This window comes from Mytilus galloprovincialis, chromosome 7 (assembly GCF_965363235.1).
Source record: "Mytilus galloprovincialis chromosome 7, xbMytGall1.hap1.1, whole genome shotgun sequence".
NCBI classification, from domain to species: domain Eukaryota; kingdom Metazoa; phylum Mollusca; class Bivalvia; order Mytilida; family Mytilidae; genus Mytilus; species Mytilus galloprovincialis.
Genome location: NC_134844.1, coordinates 55,584,020 through 55,603,122, shown reverse-complemented (window position 1 = coordinate 55,603,122; position 19,103 = coordinate 55,584,020). Strand labels below are relative to the sequence as shown.

General features: G+C 31.6%; 2 long non-coding RNA genes across 3 annotated transcripts in view; one reads left to right on the top strand and one right to left on the bottom strand.

Annotated features, from left to right (window-relative positions):
• Positions 1–19,103, bottom strand: part of LOC143083322 (uncharacterized) — a 28,826-nt gene that overhangs the window by 8,980 nt on the left and 743 nt on the right. Inside the window, exon 1 of one of the 2 annotated variants that reach the window (XR_012980637.1) lies at positions 14,475–14,585. The exons of the other annotated variant lie outside the window; for it this stretch is intronic. This is a non-coding gene — a long non-coding RNA (uncharacterized LOC143083322). Of the gene's footprint in view, positions 1–14,474; positions 14,586–19,103 lie in introns of those variants that run through there. 2 annotated transcript variants of the gene reach the window in all.
• Positions 63–18,368, top strand: LOC143083323 (uncharacterized). Its single transcript, XR_012980639.1, has 4 exons — positions 63–185; positions 9,694–9,780; positions 11,709–11,793; positions 18,099–18,368. It is a non-coding gene; the product is annotated as an uncharacterized LOC143083323 (long non-coding RNA).

Genomic DNA, 19,103 nt, shown 5'->3' with positions numbered 1-19,103 from the left:
TCGTATTTTATTGATCTTTCTAGGGATGTTGCGACTTTAATAATAAATATTCGTGTAGTAATATGCCGTAACTTTTCTGTACGAAAGGAGACCGTACAAGACAGAGCAAACGAAACTTGAAGATGAAGATGAAGATGTGTTGATAAGATCTGATACGTAAAATGCATAAAACTTAAATTTTCTCGGTAAAAAGTCACTTACTATTATTTCTCTTTCAAAACTGCCATTAAGGAAACACGCATTAAAATACCCGTTTGGAAAAGGGGGGGGGGGGGGGGGGGTCTCAACGGAAGATTCCGGGAACGTTTGGCCTGATATATATTTAACCGTCATGTTAAGAATGTAAATTATTTGAATTAATATGGGGAAGTTTGTTGAAATGTTCGCCGATTATGGCCAGATAATTGTTTTCCATTGATTTGTGAAAAATAAACTTTTTAGCTGCCAAAAAAATCAGTTTCTTTTATTTGATTTTTGCATTTGATTTTTATGGGGGGAGGGGGGCTAGGATAAAATTTTAAAAAATAGGCAGGACAGGAGTTTTGAGTAAAAAAAAGGCAGGATGACACACTTGCAAAAAAAATAAGACAATTTTGGTAAAAAAAAGTCAGGATAAACTAAAAAAAAAAAAGGCAGGACCAGAGACATATAATACAATGTATTATATGTCTCTGGCAGGACCGAAGACAGTGAAAAATAAAAAGGCAGGACAGAGATTACAGCTAAAAAAAAAGGCAGGACAAAATTTACATCCTAGCCCCCCCCTAAAAATCAAATGGTAGCTAAATGGAGCTACCATTTGATTTTTATGGGGTGGGGGGGGGGGCTAGGATGAAAAATTTTGTTCTGCCTTTTTTTTTATAGTTGTAATCTCTGTCCTGTCTTTTTATTTTTCAGTCTATTTGGTCCTGCCTTTTTTATTTCTTAGCTTATCCTGACTTTTTTACAATAATTGTCATCCTGTCATTTTTTTTTGCCAAGTTACTCATCCTGCCTTTTTTTTTTACTCAAAATCCTGTCCATGAAATTTTTTTCAAATTTCATCCTAGCCTCCCCCCCTCCCCACAAAAATTAAATGGTAGCTCCATTAAGCAATTTTTAAAAATCCATATTGCAAAGACACACAAAAAAAAAAGAAAAACCTAAAAAAAGTATGGATGTCAAATGATTGCTTACTCCTTAGAAAAGAAGTGCGTTCCCTTGGAAATAAATTAGGTAAAGCCCCTAATTATGATTGACTTATTGCAACTGTAAAAGAGAGTACAATATATTGAAAAATAAATTAAAAAAGGATTTTTTTCATTCCTTAATAAAACAAATAAATGAGATAAACCCAAATTTTGGGGAAGCATTAATAATTACAAAAAAAAGAATAATAGTTGTGAGCCTACTATTTCTGCCAAAGAATGGGAGATTCACTATAGAAATTTGCTTGCTTCAAGTAATAATGATACAACTGAATGAACTGATACAAATCAAAATAAAGAGAACAAAAATCACAACTTTTCTAATACATTTTTGTACATCCCTAAATGTCCCTATTACACGTAAAGAAATCAAAGACTGTATTAAGAAGTTAAAAAAGGGAAAATCTGGAGGTTTGGATTTGATAATTAATCAATTTCTAAAGGTGTGGTCAAACACTCTAGTTTTACTTTTGACAAAACTTTTTAATAAGATACTTAACTCAGAAAAATTCCCCAAAATTTGGAACATTTCTCTATTGACATCAATTTATAAATCTGGTGTCCCATCTGATTGTGGGAACTATAGAGGTATAAGCATAACAAGCTGTCTTGGTAAAGTCTTTACATCCATTTTACAAAAGCGACTTAGTGATTTTCTTGAAACACATAATTTATTATTTTCAAATCAAGGTGGTTTTAGAAAAAAATTACAGAACTGTAGATCATGTCTTTATTTTAAAAACAGTAATAAACAAATATTTGTTTAAATGTAAAAAGAAACTATATGTGTGTTTTGTAGATTTTAAAAAGGCTTTTGACAGTGTCTGGAGATCAGCTCTGTTCTTAAAATTACAAAATAAAGAAATATAAGGCAAATTTTATAACATACTGCATGACATGTACTCTAATACCTTATATTCATGTAAATATCAAAATATGTTTACCAAGCCTTTTCTTGATAATCAGGGTGTCAAACAAGGTGACAGTTTAAGTTCAACTTTTTTTACTGTAAATTCAGAAATTATTGCGAGGTTTTGATTATTGCGAAAAATGCGACAGACTTGTAAACGCAATAATTTTAACTCGCATTTTGAAATCATTGATATGAATTAAACAGGATTTTTCTCAAAATCATTATGATTAAAATCGCATTTAAGTCTAAAATGACAAAATCGCAATAATAAATGCACGCAATAATTTCTGAATTTACAGTAATATATTTGTTGATGACATAGAAAAATACTTAGATACAAACTTAACTAGTACAGTAAATTTAAATGGTCAAAAAGTGAACCATTTATTGTGTGCTGATGATTTATTATTGATATCGGAATATGCAGATGGTCTCCAGAACTCTCTTGATTCTTTACAAAAACATAGTACTGAATGGAAACTGGACTTGAACCTTAAGAAAACAAAAATTATAATTTTCTCTAAAACTAAAAGTAAATTAAAAAAACGTTTACTTTTATTACAGTTATAATGCAATTGAAATTGTTGATTGTTATAAATACTTAGGAGTTGATTTTCATAGCTCTGGAAAATTTATACAAGCAGTGTCAAGCCTCTCAGATAAAGCTAAAACAGCATATTTTGCATTGAAGTCAAAACTACCATAAAGTGAAAATTTGTCTGTTAAGACTTGGCTCCAGCTTTTTAATTCAATGATAACTCCTATTTTAACTTATGGATCAGAAGTATGGTTATCAGAATTCAAACCAAATTTTGAAGCATTTATAGACAAAAGTAAATTAGACAAAACACAAAACTCCATATTTAAAAACATACTTGTGGTTCATGGAAAGTCTTCCAATCTAGCAGTGCGGTGTGAATTGGGCACTTTACCCATTCGCATTAAATGTTATCAACTTATGTATAAATATTATGAGCGTCTCAGTAATATTGGTGAACAGTCTGGTGGTCCGCATGAAATTCTCAAGGCTGCTTTTGAAGTGGACAAAACTCTCACAAATAGAGAAAATTCATGGTCTTATAAACTATCTGAATTAATGAAATATATTGCAATACCCTTTAAAAAGCATTGTAATAGTAATTTCAAACAGAAACTAGAAGATTTCTACAAAAATAAAATTATATTTGAACTTTCTAAAATAAAAGATGGACACTGTGGTAAACTTTTATTTTTTAGTAAAATTTAAACAACAATAATATTTAAATTTTAATATTCCTAAATACCTTTAACCCTTTCCTCCATAATGACGCCTTTTGACGCTACCCCCTTACTCAATAATGACGCCTTTTGACGCCTTTGTAGTACATGTACCTCAGTTGAAACACTTTGACTACAAAGTGTCTGCAGTTGACTTAATAAAATTGGTATCCATTATGAAAAGGAATATCATAGGAATATATATATATCCGACTCAAATTTATTTGATGAAATAGTTGTTTTTCGCAATGCCTTAATACTTTAAAGCATATGTTCAGCATTTTATCAAAAAAATCCTATGCGAATCAAGTATGCAAAAAAAAAAATTCAATGGAGGAAAGGGTTAATTGAAAAAAACTCACTAAATTAAGAATAATGCACACTCATTAGCAATAGAAACTGGGAGGTATGCAAGACCAAAAATACCATCTAATGAGAGATTTTGTAAATTTTGCACAGGAAAAATTGAAAATGAGATTCATTTTTTGATTGAATGTCTGCAATATAACAAAATTAGATCTAAATATAAAATTAATGATATAAATTTAAATAATTTGGATGAAAATTTTACCAAAATGTTAAATCCTATGTCTGAAAAGGAATTAAAATCTATTTGTATGTATATTGAAGAAGCTCTTGATTTGAGAGACCACCATACCGTTTCATCAGATAATAATCCTTGACAGTAGTTTGTCCATATACATATATATATATAAATATCTTATATTGTGTGTTTTAAGTAAAATATATGAAAATCTAGAATAATACTGAAATATAAGTCTATGGTATCAATATCAGTTTTATATAATGTATTGGTATACATAGAATTGGCTTGACTTGTTCCATGAATCTTTATTTCATTTGTGTGTTGTTTTAATATTATTAATTATCTGTATTTGGATCACGAGCTCTTTCCAATAAAATATTGAATTGAATTGAATAAACAGGAATCTCGGGAGGGGGCACTTCCTATACATATAAGGTGTCAGCTGGGAACAGTATATTTAATACATGTACACATGTTCCCAATGCATAGTCGGATCCTTGCCCCCCCCCCCTTTCGTGGGAAAAAATTGGTTTATCAGAGGCGGATTTATCATTTAGGAGGGGGCCTCCCCCCCTTTTTTTGGAAAAATTTGGTTGCTTATATAGGAAATCACTGAAGCGTTACTGGAGCGGCCCCCTCTTAGGTCAGTCAGTGGGCCCCCACTTATGAAAATTTTTGGATCCGCCACTGTTTATATATATATAGGGAATCATTGAAGCATGACTGTAGCTTAAATTTCACATTATTATACAGTTTTCCATCAGAAGCTTTATTTTGGCTAGCATACCAATTGCTAATATATTTAGTGTGAATTAATTTGCTAGATATGTTCAAAAATTTATATTGTCCGAAATGTTTTACTTCTTGTTTAATTTCAAAAACTTTTTCTACTAGCAAATGAGAACTGGCAGAAGAAGTTATGTTAGATTTGTGAAGCTCTTGGCTGCATTTATAAGCATCTTTCAATAGACTGAATTCAGTTGTAAGATTTTCAAATCTATACCAGTATTTTACAATTGACTTTACAATATCATAATGTAATCGGAAAAGACTGAAGTGGGGACCCCCTCTTAGGCAGTCTATCGGCCCCCTCTTATGAAAATTTCTAGATCCGCCATTGTTTTCTAGTTTAAAAATATGTGAATAGGTGTTGAAAATATTAAGAAATATATTAAGTCAACAAATTAAAAAGAAAATGTGGTACACTGTATGATTGCCAATGAGACAACTCACTATTATGTTTCTAGATAGGCAGAATCAGGGGGCCCGGTCTGACAACACCTTTTGTTAGAAAAATGTAGTTGATTGTATAGGGAATGACTCGAGTAGGGACCCCCTCTTATGAAAATTTCTAGATCCACCATTGATTTCTAGATTAAAAATATGTGAATAGGTGTTGAAATATTCAGAATATTAAGTCAACAAATTAAAAGGAAAATATGGTATACTGTATGATTGCCAATGAGACAAATCTAGTCTCTAGACAATAGACACAATTACATTAGAAATTAACAACTTTAGGTCACTGTATGGCCTTCAACAATGATAAAACCAGAAACTACTATAAGTTACAATAAGGAGGCTCGAGGGTACATGTATAAAAATTTAAGAGAAAAATAAACATTTATTTTTTCATTACAAAGGAGTAGATTCAGTAAGACCCCTTTTTGGCCCCAAAATATAGCAGTTTTACAAAATTGTGAAAATGTAATCCTTAAGCTATTTATTGGAAAGTAGCATGCTTCTGCTAAATAAATATGGGATGTTTTTGACAATACAATGCATATATCAGGTACTAGCATCATTAAGTTATGCTAAATTACTGAAATCTTCAAAATTTTAGATTTTTTGGTAAATTTTAGACAGTTTCTGTCTTAAATGAAAGTGTAAATATCCCCTTACATTATGATATTGTAATTATTCGTGTTCATTTATAATATTGAATTTAATTTGAAATGTTAATTATACCCCATGCAACGAGTTGTGGAGGGTATAATGTTTTTGACCCGTTCGTCCGTCCGTCAGTCCTGTTTCTTGTCATCACAACTCGGTTCAACTCCTTTCAAACCATGCATCAGAATTTCATGAAACCTTTTCAGATAATAAGGACATACTATGTAGTTGTGCATATTGACGGGAAATTGCGATTCAATTTTTTTTCTAGGAGTTACGCCCCTTTGAACTTATTTTCTTTAATGTACTACTGCAACAGTTTGTCATCGCAACTCCTCTCAAACCACACAACAGAATTTCACGAAACCTTTTCAGATAATAAGGACATACTGTGTAGTTGTGCATATTGACGGGAAATTGCGATTCAATTTATTTTCTAGGAGTTATGCCCCTTTGAACTTATTTACTTTAATGTACTACTGCAACAGTTTGTCATCTCATCTACTCTCAAACCACACAACAAAATTTCATGAAACCTTTTCAGAAAATAAGGACATACTATGTAGTTGTGCATATCAACGGGAAATTGCGATTCAATTTTTTTCCTAGGAGTTACGCCCCTTTGAACTTATTTACTTCAATGTTCTACTGCAACAGTTTGTTATGGCAACTCCTCTCAAACCACACAACAGAATTTCACGAAACCTTTTCAGATAATAAGGACATACTATGTAGTTCTGCATATCGACGGGAAATTGTGATTTAATTTTTTTTCTAGGAGTTACGCCCCTTTGAACTTATTTGCTTCAATGTACTTCTGCAACAGTTTGTCATCTCAACTCCTCTGAAACCACACAACAGAATTTCATGAAATTTTGTAGATAATAAGGACATACTATTTAGATGTGCATATTGGCAGGAAATTAATTTTTCTTGTACAATTTTTTTTTCTTACACTAATTTAATTTCTCCAATGACAATGTGGGGACGTGGGCTATGTGAGTGTGCTCACTAAGGTTCTTTAATTGTATTTAATGATAATACATAATATATATATACATGTAAAGGTTGAGGATGAACACAGATGCGGCCACTTTCATTTTTTGACAAATACCATCAGAAAAGTGACATTTTTAGCTCACCTGGCCCAAAGGGCCAAGTGAGCTTTTCCCATCACTTTGCGTCCGGCGTCCGGCGGCGTCCGTCTTCGTTGTTAACTTTTGCAAAAATTTTCTCCTCTGAAACTACTGGGCCAAATTGAACCAAACTTGGCCACAATCATTATTAGGATATCTAGTTTAAAAATGTGTGGCGTGACCCGGTCAACCAACCAAGATGGCCGCCACAGCTAAAAATAGAACATAGGGGTAAAATGCAGTTTTTGGCTTATAACTCAAAAACCAAAGCATTTAGAGGAAATCTGACATGGGGGTAAAAATGTTTATCAGGTCAAGATCTATCTGCCCTGAAATTTTCAGATGAATTGGTCAACCCGTTGTTGGGTTGCTGCCCCTGAATTGGTAATTTTGAGGAAATTTTGCTGTTTTTGGTTATTATCTTGAATATTATTATAGTTAGAGATAAACTGTAAACAGCAATTATGTTCAGCAAAGTAAGATTTACAAATTAGTCAACATGACCGAAATGGTCAATTGACCCCCTAAGGAGTTATTGTCCTTTATAGTCAATTTTTAACAATTTTCATAAAATTTGTAAATTTTTATTAACATTTTCCACTGAAACTACTGGGCCAAGTTCATTATAGATAGAGATAAATGTAAGCAGTAAGACTGTTTAGTAAAGTAAGATTTACAAACACATCACCATCACCAAAACACAATTTTGTCATGAATCCATCTGCTTCCTTTGTTTAATATTCACATAGACCAAGGTGAGCGACACAGGCTCTTTAGAGCCTCTAGTTTGGCAAATTCAATAGATTTTTCATACGAAAGCTTGAATCTGAGCGTTTTTAATGACTTAGTCAGTCAAAATCTTTCACATTAACTAATTGAATCAATTGAAATAGACAGTTAAGAGTTTAAAAAGTGTCCAAAATCTTTCGTTAGATGAATTTGAAATTTGAGGCCAAAATGGAAACCTTACCTACTCCTTTTATTTGTTACCTTAAGTAGTTGTTACTTTATCATATGGTACAAAAATAATTTTAAAAAATCAATTTTTGATGGCCTCAGATGAATTGTAAAATGTAGATATCATTAAAATTGCTCAAAATTATCTCCCTTTGGTATAAAAATGCCATTTTTGGAACTCATCCGTGACCTTTATTTTTTATTATTATTTTCAATTAAGCTGTTCTTAAACTAAACTATTGTAAAATTTGAGCGATTTCTGTAATTAAGTTCTCTTATTACGGTATTACCTCTATTTCTGCTATTAGTTCAACAGAAAAAAGGTACCTTTACAAAAATGTATGCTTCTTTCGAAGGCAGGTTGTGAACGGTGACCCCATTTTTTTAGCTCACCTGGCATAGCCATGTGAGCTTATGCCATCACTTGGCGTCCGTCGTTGTCCGTCGTCTGTCGTCGTCGTAAACTATTTCAAGAATCTTCTCCTCTGAAACTACTAGGCCAAATACTTCCAAACCTTAACTGAATGTTCCTCAGGGTATCTAGTTTATAAATTGTATCCGAAGTTTTGATCTATCAACAAACATAGAGGTCAAATGCAGTTTTTGGCTTATATCTCAAAAACGAAAGCATTTAGAGCAAATATGACAGGAGGTAAAAATGTTCATTAGGTCAAGATCTATCAGCCCTGAAATTTTCAGATGAATCTAGCAACCCATTGTTGAGTTGCTGCCACTTAATTGGTAATTTTAAGGAAATTTTGCAGTTTTTGGTCATTATCTTGAATATTACTATAGATAAAGATAAACTGTAAACAGCAAAAATGATCAGCAAAGTAAGATCTACAAATAAGTTAATATGACCAAAATTATCAATTGACCCCTTAAGGGGTTATTGTCCTTTAATGACAATTTTTCACAATTTGTTCATCATATTTGCTAACTTTAAAAAATCTTCTCCTCTAAAACTACTCAACAAAATTCAACCAAACTTCAACTGAATGATCAGTAGGGTGTATAAAGTTTGTGTTTGTGTTTTTATTTTCTATTTCGTCAAAAACATGGCCTTCATGGCTAAAAATAGAACACAGGGTAAAATGCAGTTTTTGGCTTATATCTCAAAAACTCCAGCATTTAGAGCAAATAACATGAATAAGACAAGAAGTTAAAGTATTTATTAGGTCAAGGTCTACCTGTCCTGAAATTTTCAGCCGAAGTGGGTAACTGGTTTTTCAGGTATAATGCCCCTGAATTGATGATTTTAAAGAAATTTAGCAGTTTTTGGTTATTATCTTGAATATTATTATAGATACAGATAAACTGTTAATAGCAAAATGTTAAGCAAAGTAAGATCTACAAATAAGTCAATTGACCAAAATTGTCAATTGACCCCTTAAGGGGTTATTGCCCTTAAAAGACTTTTTTCACAATTTGTTCATCATGTTGACTTACTTTAAAAAATCTTCTCCTTTGAAACTGCTGTATCAATTTCAGCCAAACTTAGGCTAAATGAGTTTCAGAGTATCTAGTATAAATTTTATATTTTATTTCCTTGTATGTCAAGAAACATAGCTCCTATGGCTAAAATAGAACATAGGAGAAAATGATTTATTTTTTTTTGCTTTTGAAGAAAATAAGACGATTCAAAGAACATTTAAATAAATTGAAAAGTCAAAATAATCATTGATGAGAGATTTAACCAAAAGAATTCAGGTGAGCGATTCAGGCTCTTGAGAGCCTCTTGTTTTATTAAGTATAAGATTTAAGTACGTTTATCATTTTTACAGAAACAATTTTTCCTTGTAGATGTTGCAGATACATTCATACAAATGATGTTGAAGAAACAAAGAGAAAAGGAACTTGGACTGTACCATTTTGTTTGCAGCTTCTAAGGTGAAGTATACTTATTTAAATGTTTTGTAAAAATAAGAAGATGTGGTATGATTGTAAATGAAACAACTTTCCATGAGAGACCAGTGAGACAAAAATTAACAACCATAGGTAACTGTACATCCTTCAACAATGAGCTATACAACGTCAAGGACTTGAAATTACCAATGAACAACTTAGGGCCTGATTTATTAACAAAACATTGAACGATAAACTGTTATGATATACAGCAACAAACAACTGAATTACAAGCTCCTGAATTGAGACAGACACATGGAGTTTGTAAAACATTAAAAATGGTTGCTGGCACGAAACCCTCCTAACCTATGACAGTGGTGCAACATTTCAACTAGCAAACTATAAAAATCATTTGAAAAGGGCTTAATTCTAAGATCAATACAAAGTCAAAGCACAATAAAAAATCCTAAAACAAAAACACATGAAATACACATCTGAGATTTATAGCAGTTACTGAAAGCATGTTCTAATAATCAATATTTTATCCTTGTCCTTACACAATGGGCTGAATTTCTCTTAAGGGCATACCGTACAGTTTTGATCCTGTATTTACAAGATCGTGAAAATTTGCATATAGGCTATTTTTTACCTGATTAAATCAAATATGTAATAAAAAATATACCTTCATGTGCTACTTTTTGAGAAAAATGAGGTCAAAATTTTGTATATTTGCTCAAAAAAAGACATAATTTTTTTGTTATAAAAGATAAACACAAATTGTTTTTTGTTAAAGTCATATGAAACGAGTGAGTGGTGAAAAATAATGTTTGTCCAATTCTTGAACCAATGGATGTATACATTCATAAACTTAGTCCTATTTGCACGATTTTATCATTATTTTCGCAAATATATCATATAATCGCCAATTTTTTTCTCTCTCTGTTTGTTATGATTGAACAAATATGGCTGCTCATTAAATGCCATGATTTGAAGCCGAGTTTAACCGATTGTCACCTTATAGTAAACAAATCACAAAAAGCATGGGTATTGAGCACGTGTTTAACATGTATAATCAGATATTTGTTTATTTCAATGACAGATCCATGCGTATTGTGGTCACCGGATTTTTATGAGGAGGGTTACGCTCGGGTCACTATGCATACGGAAATATGTCGGCAAATTGCTTGCTGGCAGCAAGCAATTAAAAATAAGTACTCTTCTTCTAAATGTGGACAAATTAAAGAATTTTCCTCAGAAAAAAGTATATGTACATAAGTTGTTTAATGAAAACTAACCATTTAGTTATAAAAAACATATGCATATTTTTTTTTAATTTGAGGTTTCTTATGACTTTAAATAATCGGTAATTTCTGTATTTTATAAGTATCCTAAAAAATTATGCATTTTTTATTCCGAAATAACTCGTATTTATCAAATGTTCATGAATTGAGGAAAAATATGTCATTTTTGGCTTTATGTTTATCAAAATTAAAAAAATCCTTTATTTACAGTTTTATAAAATTTGGGTCACATAATCTCCCTGCAAATTGAAAGTCAAACAAATTGCTGTTTTGAAAAATGGGGTTCCATGAACTTGTTTTCAAATAAATTCAGTTTGAATGATAAAAATCAGTCGAAAAATGCATTTTTCCCTGGTATGTTAAAGTTTGATGTAGCGAAAATAACATTTTGCATTAGCAACGTCATTACCTCCTCTGTAACTGTATCGTATGCCCTTAAAAGCTAACCTAGACCTATAAATGAATGATTATAGCCATCACTTGATGTCATCTAAACAAATAACATATAGATGGAGAGAAATTTTAGTTTTTAAGTCGCAAAAATGATCAACAAGAAAAGATCATCAAATAAGTATCATGAATGGTTGAAATTGTCAGTCAACTCCTAATTATTTAATAAATTAGCCACAGAGTTTTTTGTAAGGTCTAGTTTTAATTAGGATTTTATTGTAGATAAAGGAGGTAAATTTCCTCTGTTGACAAAAAAATGGTTGAGGAGTCGGAAAGTTTGACTGAAGATTAAGGATATCAAATTAAGGTAAACATAAATTTAAAGTAATGTTTATATTTGTATTAAGGTAGCACAATACAAAGATTTGTTCACTCCCAATCAGACAGCTTTAAACTGATGTAGTTCATTTAATCCTTCTTTATATATTATAAATGAGGTACCAAAAGAAAGAAGAAAGATTCATCTTTCAAATTGTGTCAATTTCATTATGACATAATTATTGCATAATTAATTATTATGTAATAAGTTGCTATATTGTGATGTCCAAACTTGAATGAATTTAGCGTCTTTGTTCCTCATAACATCCCAAAATATTTAATAGATTCTTGTACAACACAGCTTGGCCTCCAAAACTGTGTCTCATATTTCCAAAAACATCAATAGAACAAATTTTATACCCAATTGAATTTAGTGGTCTCTTATGAATTATTGTTGCAAATTTCATTGTAGATTTATGAGAGAATGAAATACAATAGGAAAAATCTGAGACACAGTTTGGGAGGTCAAACTGTGTTGTGCAAGAATCTATAAAATATTTTGGGATGCTATGAATAACAAAGAAGCTAAATTCATTCAAGTATGGACATCACAATATGGCAACTAATTACATAACAATTAATTATGTAATTATTATGTCATAATGAAATTATCACAATTTGAAAGATTAGTCCTTCTTCTTTCTTTTGGTACCTCATTTATAAAATTAAAAGAAAGATGAGTGGAATTACATCAGTTTAAAGATGTCTGGTTGTGGATGAAAAATCTTTGTATTGTGCTACCTTAATACATGTACCTCGAGTATGCATCAAAGATGTATTGGGTAAGATGGTAATAACTGTATGTGAAACAATAAAATTTGTTTAAAGTGGGCAGTACATGTATATTAAAACATACCATCAACATTAGCACAACTAAAAATGCAATCATAAAAGCATCTGCAAAGTTTCATAGAAATCTGTGAAAGTATGACACAGTATCCATGGTATCAGTTATTTGATGTCCATGTCATTCAAGGTGGATATTGTGTCATTGGCAATAGACAAATTTCCTATTTACATGTACCCACTTTAATCGGAACAAATTTGAGGGAAGTCAACTTTATAATGCATATGCCATTATGTTTTCTATACATGACTAAATCATCAGAAAACAGTAAACCTTCCCCCAAAATTGCACCATTTATATTTTTGAATTTACTTCTTTCGGGTGTTTGTAGTGACAGAGTACCAGGATGTCTTACCACAGAGAAGGTATTAAAACCTGTTGAAAAAACATAGAATCCGAGTCAAAAGTTGATAATGTAAAAATAGACTATTATACCACATCATCTTATTGTCGAGCCTGCAACTTTTGTTGTAGAAAGCTCGACATATATATAATGTTCTGGGGGCCAGCAGCGGAGTTAGCTGAATTCTTAAAAGCTTTATATTTTAGAAGGATGAAGACCTGGATGCTTCATACTTTGAATATATACCAAGATGCCTCAGGTTACCAAGTTTCTCTCGGTCACATGTCCAATGTCCTTGACCTAATTTTCATGGTTGAGTGTCTACTTGAAAAAAAAGTTAAGATTTTTATACGACTGCAAAAATTCAAAATTTTGGTCGTATATTGGTATGAGGTTGGCGTCGTTGTCGTTGTCATCCGAAGACATTTGGTTTTCACACTATAACTAGTATAAGCAAATAATTACATTAGACTGATGTAAGTTTCATTATAATACGTTATTCTGATTGGCTAACATGTTATTCCGTAAACAATTGCATCAGACAATAACATTTATCATGCATGATGACACGAGGTCCCACAATAAAGTGCACAGGTGAATTAGATAAAACTGGATAAAAATCGTTTTTTCATGATTTTAGCTAAACAAATGTAATTATAAGTATTGAATACTTCTTTTTGAAACTTTATAGGGTTGTAAAAGTGTTGACCGTGCGTACATTTTTAGAATGAAGCGCTTCATACAAAATGTACTTCGGTCAACGCTTTTACCACCCAATAAATTTACAAAAAGAAGCATTCAATTCTTAAATAGAAACCTATGAAATTTAAACACAAGGTTAAAGACTAGAAAAGGAAGTTTCAAATTGATTTTGGGAGTTTTGGTCCAACAGATTAGGAGTTAGGGGCCAAAAAGGGCCCAAATAAGCATTTTTCTTGGTTTTTGCTCAATAACTTTAATAGTATAAGTGAATGGAAATCTATGAAATTTTAACACAAAGTTTATGACCACAAAAGGAAGGTTGTTATTGATTTTGGTAATTTTGGTCCCAAACAGTTAAGGAATGAGGGTCCAAAGGGTCCAAAATTAAACTTTGTTTGATTTCATCAAAAAATGAATTATTTGGGTTCTTGTATATATGTCAAATCTAACCGTGTATTTAGGGTGCAATCAACAGTTTTTTTCTATGACGTCATATTTTGAGGGACCATCTATAATTGACCCTTAGTGGTGTTAATGTTAATGACGATACTTGTATAAAACTAGATATCATTAGAATCAGAATTTTCTCTAGTTTATAATGAAATAAAAATAAATTGTACTTTTAATAGTACCAAAAAGTTTTATCCAGAGAAAATGGGAAAAACATTGCCTAATCTATGCATAAAAAACATGAAATCAGGCCATGTGCACACCCATGCAGACATGATACATGCACATTTTTCATATTCAAAACAGTATGAATTTCATAGGTTTTTACCTGGTCTTTCTAAAAATTTATGCTTCAGGCTACGTTCGCCTGCTTCGAAAAGAGATACAGTGGGTGCAAATAAGTTTTGCACTTTTCACTGCCTAAAAAACAGGATGTTTACAGTTTGTCTCCCCTTAAAACATGTGTATTAAATCTAATTTTTAAAAATTATTTTAATCATTCAACCTGTTTTAATTGAAGCTAATTAACTTAATTTTACAATTAAATATAAAAAACATGATACTTTTTTACCAATTATGTTGATAAAAAGGGACTTCCCTCCAAGTCTATTTTTAGTCGGGGGAATTACCCCTAGTTTTTTATATGAAACTGTTTATAGCACTCTTAGATTTTTAATTTTTGGTCCTGTTTTCAAATTGGTCTACATTAAGGTACAAAGGGTCCAAAATTAAACTTTGTTTGATTTTAACAAAAGTTGAATTCTTGGACTTCTTTGATGCTGAATCTAAACATGTACTTAGATTTTTGATTATGGACTGTTGGTCCAAATCGGGGTTTAAATTAAACTTTGTTTGATTTCAACAAAAATGGGGTTCTTTAATATGCTGAATCTAACCGTGTATTTAGATTTTTAATATTTGGGCCCGGTTATCAAATTGATCCACATTGACATGCTTGAGGTCTAAAGGGTCTAAAATTGCACATTATTTGATTTCATCAAAAATTGAATTCTTGGGGTTCTATGATCATGATGATATGCTGAATCTAACCATGTATTTATATTTTGGATATTTAAAATTTATAAGTTTTTTTCTCGCCTTGAGGGAGTAAAAAAATGAGACATAGGTATGGTGTTCCCCGCGGCGGCAGCATCAACAATGTATTAGTTTGTGATTAGGTCAATTTATGGTGAACCACTAGTGGTAGGTCAATGATATTTGGTATGCAGTTGTATAAGCATTGGCATATCTCATTTTCATGGAGATTTTTTGACTCTGCCTCCTTAGTCATGGTCTATAGACTTTAATAATTTTGCTAAGTTAATATGTATTAGTTTGTGATAAGGTCAGTTCAAGGGGAACCATTAGTGGTAGTCCAATGTTAATTGGCGTTCAGTTTTATTAACATTAGCACATCTCATTTCCATGGAGAATATTTGGCCCTGCCCCCTCAGTCATGGTCTATTGACTTTGAAACTTTTGCTTAGTTTACATGTATTAGTTTGTGATAATATCAGTTTAAGATGAACTGCTAATGTTAAGTCAATGATATTTGGTATGCAAATTTATTGTAATTTGAAAGTGTTGTTTTCATGGAGATTATATAACCCCACCCCTGTTCATGGTTCATTGACTTTGAAACTTTAACATAGTTTACAAGTTAATATTTGTGTTTAGGTTCATTTAAAGGGAACTACTTATTATGAGTCAATGGTAATTGGTATGCAGTTGTATTATATTTATCATTGGCACATCTCATTCCATTGAGATTGTTTAGCCATGTACCTTCAGTCATTGTTCATAGCCCTGAGACTTTGAATATTTGCATAACTTACATGTTAAAATATTGCTATTTAATTTCAACATTGCATTATCAAAATTACAAAAAGGCGATACATATCTCTGTGATAACAGTTTATTAAGTGTAAGTTCTTAGACCACATTCAATGATTCATTCTGTGTCAGAAACCTATCTTGTGTCAACTATTTAATCACAATCCAAATTCAGAGCTGTATCAAGCTTAAATGTTGTGTCCATACTTGCCCCAACTGTTCAGGGTTCGACCTCTATGGTCCTATAAAGCTGTGCCCTGCGGAGCATCTGGTTTGTAAAGTGAAATTCTCTCTTATTATAAGTAATAGGATAACTATATTTGGTATGTCAGTACCTTGCAAGGTCCTCATGGCTGTCATACAGTTTTCACTTGACCTCGACCTCCTTTCATGGATCAGTGAACAAGGTTAAGTTTTGGTGGTCAAGCCCATATCTCAGATACTAAAAGCAATATGTCTAGTATATTTGGTGTATGGAGGACTGTAAGGTGTACATGTCCAACTGGCAGGTGTCATCTGACCTTGACCTCATTTCCATGGTTCAGTGATTATAGTTGAGTTTTTGTGGTTTTTTTTTCTGTTTTTCATATACTATTTGCAATAGGTCTAATATATTTGGTGTATGGAAATAATAACAGAATGATTGTTAGGTGTACATTTCTAGCTGGTATGTGTCATCTGCCCTTGACCTCATTTTCATGGTCAGTGGTCAAAGTTAAGTTTTTGAGTTTTTGTCTTTTTATCTAATACTATATGCAATAAGTCTACTGCTATAATAACTATATTAGGTGTATGGAAATATATTAGTTGTATGGAAGAATTATTAGCTGTATAGATGTGTGCCTTGTATGGTTCATCTCACCTTGCCTGTCCTTGGCCTCATTTTCATGGTTTAGTGGTAAATTTTTAGTTTTTTTGGTTAATGTTAAGGTTATGTTTCAATTGTAATAAAGCTTTATTTTAAGGACTACAAAAGAAGGTGAGACATTTCAGCGTGTGCACTCTTGGTTTTATATTAAACTCTAGAAAGAAGCTACAGATTAATGTTAACTGCAAAAATACTAAAATCCTTTATTAATTAGATCATGTAGATACAGGAAATGAAAATATTTTGAAATTTTTTATCATAAAAATGGTTATGCTTATATATTCAAGTTTCACTAAATTCCAAGAAGGGTTTCCACAAATAACAATGACTGATTTTCAAAATGATCATCATGTAAAAATGAAGAGATGTGCTAAGATTGCCCATGAAAACTATCTTTATGAACAATGACAGTTCAGTGGTTTGCTTTCAGCCTTTAGCAAAAATAATTACCATATATATTGTAATAAGCTATTAATAAAAGCCCCCCATTGTAAAATGTTAAACAATTAAAAAGTAAAAAACAGCGTCCTGATTTTTATAAGTTCGAAGAATAAAATTGAGTCATACATTGTATTATGGTATGATGTTGTTGTTAGCGATGTATGCCGACACATATGGTTTCTGGATAATTATATAGTTTAAGCGAATGGATATCCATGAAATTTTACACAAGGTTTAATACCAAAAAGGAAGGTTGGGTTGATTTTTGGGGTGATGGTACCAACAGTTTAGAAATTAGGGGCAAAAAAGAAGCATTTTTGTAGTTTCCAGACATTAACTTGTGTGCCAGTGTACTAATCTCTCTGAAATTGTTCTTCAAGGTTCCATAACACAAAGGGTAGACTGGAATTGTTTAAAGGGGTAATTGCCTCAAACTTTCAGGAAATAGGGGGTCAAAACAAGCATTTTTCTAATTTCCAGACAATATTTTGTGTTTAAGTGTATGGATTTCTTTAAAATTGTACTGCAAAGTACCATACCACAAAGGAAAAGGCTGGGATTAAGTTTTGGGGTAATTACTGAAAGGGGGTTGAAAAAAATTGGGGGAGGGGGATTTTTTTTCTCTCATAATTTTGATCAAAATCCAAATACAGACAGTCTATCAAGCTTGAATATTGTGTCCAAACATGCACCAACTGGTCAGTCAAATAACAAGGCTGCGCTGCACATCATTTTCTTAATCATATTAATCTGACATGTTAAAGTTTTTACATTATGAAGTTACTAACCTGTTGATTTTGTGTATTTCAGATTATTATTGAAAAAAGAGCACTTTGAAGTACTAGGAGAATTTGAAAACATCTTGGTGAAATAGTCTGACTGATTATGACAGAACATCAAAAGAAATGACGAAAAATTACACATCTTATCAAAATAGTACTACTAGAAACTAAAAGCTACTTGCAATTTTCACTGGTTTTGAGATCAGTAATAGTCTGACAAGGAAAGAATTTAATGAACATGATTATGATGCCTCTTGATAAATATAAAAACATATTGACTGTATAATAATTACCAGTTACCAATTATATCTGTTGTTTACAAAATTTGTTATTTGGAAATATCTGTTGAATGTTTTGAAATTAAAATGTTTTAACTTAAATGATATAAGAATTGAAGTCTTTAAATGATACAAAAGCAAGGATACATGGAATGATTGCAATTGAGACAACTACTAGCCCTGCATAAAAGGACACTGATGTAAACAAGTACAGGTCACCTGAAGTCTTCAACAATAAGCAAAAGCCTTAATTTAAAGATTTACATGGGCTTATTAAGTCCCAAGATAATGGAATCTACATCATTTGCTGTCAAATTTTTGTTTGTATGTTTCTGATGAAGGTTAATTAAAATAAGCCCAGCACACCTAATTAGTGAACTGTTTTCTTTTAATTTCAAAAGAGAAAGCTAATAGACAAATTTAAGCAAATAACAAAAAAAGGAAATCCATTTAATATGGCAGACAGCAGCCAAACACAACCAGTGGACATAATGAATATGTTTTTGAATGCTCAAACTGCAATAATAACATTAGACACAAAAACATCTTATATAATGCTGGATTACACAAAAGTGTTTAAATGATCTGCTCTTCTCTGGTGTTTAAAAATTGTACAGATTTGGTGTCACAATATCTCAGTAACATGGGTTAGAATTCCGGCATGGGAAGAACAAAAAAATTCCAAAAGCAAACTTACAGATCTTACATTTTTGGGTTGATGTTTTGACGACTTGCATGTACATGTACAATGTATA